Here is a 5,524-nt window from a genome sequence, read left to right as displayed (position 1 = left end):
GAATCCCCACACAACGTACACACTACTAGAAAACTAGTTATTACAAACGGATATTTCCGACCGATTTTATCCCACTGAAATACAGAGGGAATTTCAGAGGAATTTTTTGTCGAAAAACAAAAAAAATGGATTAGCATAAATTACAGACGGAAAAGAGAATCCGTCGATAATTCTGTCAGAAAAATTAACTTTTTTCAATGAGAAATTGTTACAGATGGAAAATCCGCCTGTAATTAAATAGACAAAACGCTGCGTTTTATTAAATTATTATAGACAGAAAATCCGTCTATAATTTAAATTTTCCGTCGAAAATATTGAAAACCCTAATTTTATCACCACCCATATTCACACTCCATTCGAACACCATTCACACTCCTATTCGCCCTCATCCCTGGAACTCTTTGCCCTGCAGCTTGTCGCCCGCAGCCATCGACACAGACACAGCCTCCACCGCCACCGTAGAAGATCCGTTGCCATCGTAGAAAGCTGTGTCGCCTTGATTGGAAGCTCCCTCACTGTTGTTTGGAAGCTCGTTGGCCGTCTCCTTTGTTCGAGCGCTCTCATTCTCTCTCTCTCTGTGTCGGTGAGTATGATAAATTGAGTACGATAAATTGTCGCTCTCCTTTTGTGTTTCTGCCACTGCTCTTCCTCCTGCAGCCGGTGAGTACGATAAATTGAGAACATTGAATGATGTGTAATTTGTTAAATAGTCACTTTGTTGTTCATAATTTTGCTCATTTTTTTATTCATACTTGTTCATAAGCACTGATAATATTGGATGATGTGTACTTTGTGAATTTTGTTCATAAAATGTCTGTTTGCTGTTCATAATATTGTTCATATTTGTTCATAAACAATGATAATATTAAATGCTGTGTAGTTTGTTAATTTTGTTCATAAAATTTTTGTTTGCTGATTCAGAGTTTGTTGATTATGGTGAAAGTGCTACAGGAGCCGTAGTTCACAGGACTCTGCAGTTAGTCCTTCAACATCAGGACAATATAGTACAACTCTTTCAAGATTGAAGCAAAAACTGAGTGGTTTTTGGTTGCATGTGGTTCAGCGATGGCCTATGGTATATTTATCCTCAATAAGAGAGCTAGCTTCTAAACCTTCTAATAATTCAATTTTTAATTCTCGTATTTATTAGGATCTTTATTTTTTATTTTCATTTTGGTGTTAATCCTATATATATTTTTATGGTATATTCTTGAAAACGATTACTCTGAATGCACTTCCCCTGCAGATAGAAGTGCTTCTTGCTTTCGATCACTTGCTTTCTCTGTAAGCACTATCATCTTTTATCTTTTATTTCATACATTCAAAACTTAATGTATTCCCTCTTAATCACACTTAATTTTATGCCAAGTTTTGATTTGTTATATGCTATTCATTATTAGTAATAACTAATGAAGTTTTGAGAGATTTTTGTTCAGTCTATGGCGCACAAGTTTTTTTCTGATATACTCTGTTAGTACAATTAACAAAAATGGGTGAATAAAAATGTGTGATCAAGTTTTAGTTTTGAAATTAGTACAAGATCTTTGATGTATTCTTTGTTTCTCATCTTTTTATGAGTCAAACACTTTGTAAAATGTATGTTATTGATGGTACTAACAAGTGATTCCACCATTAGAAATAATGAATCATGATCATTAATTTTCTGCATATAATATCTTTTATCATGCATGTGTTATAAATAAAGTGGAATTATTGTTCTATTTTCTCTCATCAACTTGGCAGCATACTTTAATTTTCTTCTTCATTATATTTCCAAAGTGGTTTCTGAATGAAATATATACTGGAACTCATTCCTTTCAATATAGCACTTTGTGGATTGCATTGAACGGCTGAGAAGTTTAACTGATATAAGCCTTTATTTCGGCTCAGGGGAAATTGATCGAAATTCATTTCAGCGCACTGAGGAAAATCTGTGGGGCTAAAATTCAAACATGCAAGAATTTTCAAGTTACTGATATATGCCAATTCCATTTCACTAACTTGAATAGTTTTGTTAGAAAAAGTAACTTGTGCCCTATCGAAACTTTATATGTAAATTCATCACCAATTTATTCATACTTTATAGTTTCTTCTGCAATGTGATTTCTTTAAGCTCAGTTGAAGTTGTAAGTATTTACTCACACCATTGATTTTTCTCCATTGCAGATAGGCTGAAGCTTAGAGCGGCTAGTGAATATAGATATCTTAATCACAGTGACTGAATGCAATAGGTGGTGTTAATGTTGCTAAAAAATTAAGACACATAAAACTAGTGAAAGAATGTTTTGGGATAGGGGTGCTAACTTTACTTATCAATGGTTTCAATTTGTAGTGTGATTGGTCTCTATGTTAGTCCTTAATAGTATAGTGAACAAGTTAAACAACAGTTTCGATTGGGTATAGTTCAAAGTAATGAGCATTCAAATAGTAAAAGGTGATCGTTTGGTCTAATATTTGTGGAGTTATGGAATATAAGAGAAAGAAGTCTTTGATAATTAGCTGGCCAGAAAAAGATGCCATATGTAATTTTTCTTTCTTTCTTTCTTCCATTTACGCTTGTGTAATGCTGTGTATTACTTGTGTTGTCACTAACAAGAAAAAAGTGTTTAATGGATACAATCAATAAGCTTTCTATCAGTAATTGAGGATAGGAACTATAAAGTTTGGTTCTATTTATATCAAGTAATTAGGGGGGAAATGGTACTTTTAAGACATGGATATTATTCTAAGAGTTTGCTAATTAACAAGTGTCTAATCAGCTAGTTTTAATACATATATGAAAGGTGTTGATGTGAGCTGTGTTATAATTATCTTCACATCCATAAATCCTTGTCTTTTTCATGACATTCTGCTTCTGCCCTAGCTACATTTGATTTTCCCTGGAATATAGTATATATTAGCATCTTATATTATTGTGGGAAGGTAGATATTTAAATCTGAAAGGGGATTAAATGTTAATTATTTAAATTTAATTTTGATTTAGGACAGGATACTATAGCCTTGTTTTGTTTGGTTCATGTAGACATGCAATGTTTAGTAGTTATTGTTGTAGTGGTGGTGGTTTTTATGGTGACACATAATTACACTTTAATTAATTTCTATCTTGAATGAAACAAATAAATTGGAGGACTCTTCACACTCACACCAGCTTCAAATTAGATTACACTTCTTCAAGTATCAACAATGAGCTTTCCTTTTATCATGCATCAAATTTACATTTGTTCCTTCTATTTTGCAGCGGATGAAAATAATATCTGATTTGCTGATATCGGTTTCAAAGGCTGTGAGACAAGAGGCCAGGTTGAAAGTGCGGCAAGACTCATTGAGACTTGGAAATGTTGGTGTAATCAGGTATGAGTGAAGAACAGTAATTTTCTTTTTATATATCTTTTTTTCTTTTATTTTCTTGATCTTCTCATTTGTTTGGCTATAATTGTAGAGCTGGAACTATCTTATCTGAAACGTGGGAAGATGGTCAAGCATTATGTCTAGCTGAGATACCTTGGAATGTGTGTCCAGTTTTGTTTGTTAATCTCCTGGATCTTCAACTACTTAGATCAATGCTCAACCTGCAGAATTTCAATGCATGCTTCTTCTTCTTCTTTATTATGTTATTATTATTTCTTTTCCTTTTTCTTTTTGGTCTCTGTCTTTATTCTCCATTGCTAGGTTTTATTTAGTCATATTTTCAATGCTGCAAATTCAGAAAGCTCCAATCTTTACTCCAAATGGTTGAAATGTTTCTGAGGTAATGAAACTAAAATGATGTATGCAAATTCAATTTTTTACTTTTCTATGCAGTGGAAGTCTGAACTCTGAAGGAGCCTAAGGAAGAGCAATTTTTGCTGCAAGTGGAAAAAATGACCATTGATATGCCACCATCTGTGGTACCAAGTGCGAGGACTAATAGATCTTCATTTAGTTCAAGCTTTGGCCATGAGGATAATACCTGTCTTCACCACAATTCTGTTGTTACTAATGGTGATGGCTATGAAAGTGATAGCTCAAGTTTTGTACCACCATGAGTATCATGCTTTCTTTTCAAGATTCATTGCATTATATTAATGCAAGTGTTTGATAAGTACTTTTGGATAAAAAGGTTGGAATTTTATGTGTTTGGTGTGTTGGCAAATGATCAAACCTGAAATCAATGAGGCTGAAATTTCTGATTTATATTAGTAAAGTTTACCAAAGAACCTATAGATTTTCTTCCACAATTTTCTTAGTGTTCTCAAAAAGAGGATGTCTCACTTACCCTGTCTGAAAACATTGTATGCTACTGCTCACCATAAATTTCATATTATGAACTTTTTTCTCCTTTCCCCCATTTGAGTGGCTAGTTTTATGGCAATGCAAGAACAAATTCTCTGATTTTGACTTAGTGATTTCATTCATTTGTTGCATCAAAATAGAACTAACCTGTTCAAGAATTTTTTTATACTGCTATTTTTTATTTGTTACTGAGTGTTTAATTCCAATTCATTCAGTCGTAATCCGCTCTTAAACTAATACTTTTGTGATCAACTGATGCAATATCAATCATTTGTGTACAGTAATGCTTCTAATAGCAATGAGCAACATGACATGGAGATCAATTCTGCTTGTGTTGCAGCAAAGGAAGATGTTGCAAAGAACAGCAATGATCTCTTTAAGCAGTTTGATGGTAAGTGTATGGTTTCATTGCATAGCAAAATTGGTTGCAAAAAAGTAGCAAAATTATTTTATTATTGGCATTCTGACGTGTGTGTCCATTAGCAATCTGGTTTCAGAACTCTACTCTTTACCATTTTAATATATATATATATATATTTATATATATATTCCAAACTACTATTGTTTCATTATGCATATAACTAGTGTAGTTTTTATTGTCACTGAACATGGATAATCTCACAATGATTAGTAGAAAATTGAAATGAAAATTATGTAATTTCCTTATGAACTTTGGGTATAGTCTTGATTGTTGCTATGCAACTTTATAACTAGTGCAGGTTTCATTTACAATATTAGTTTCTTGCATTCTCAATATAGCATAAACTCATAAAAGAGTGACATTGTATTATATGTTGTAGTAAATTCACTGTCATGTTAGATTCATATATCTTGATGGCAATTGGTTTTATTATATTCCTTTGGTAATAATCAACATGCTATGCAAGAGTGCAGTTTGTGGATCTACCTTATTTTTTAATTAAATAAGCTTCTAGTATAAACTTTTCATTAATATGATCTATACAGGCACATGCCGCTTCAACAGTACTCAACTTCAGCGAGAACTGCACACGTGATATTTTAACACCCTACTTGAATGGAATTGTTAGCAAGTTGCTTGTAATTCTTCAGGTATGTTTATAGAATATTATTCCCAATTTTTCTTGCGTACTACTTGAATAGCATGATGAGGTTCAAAATTTTAAATTTCTTAACCCTGTGCGTTTCTTCTTTTTCACAGTTTTGTACAGGAATATGATCCCTAGTAACTTTACGATGAGATTAAATGCAAATCAGCAACTTTCACTGGAGT

Source organism: Arachis duranensis, chromosome 4 (assembly GCF_000817695.3).
Source record: "Arachis duranensis cultivar V14167 chromosome 4, aradu.V14167.gnm2.J7QH, whole genome shotgun sequence".
NCBI lineage: Eukaryota > Viridiplantae > Streptophyta > Magnoliopsida > Fabales > Fabaceae > Arachis > Arachis duranensis.
This window is presented reverse-complemented; position numbering follows the sequence as displayed.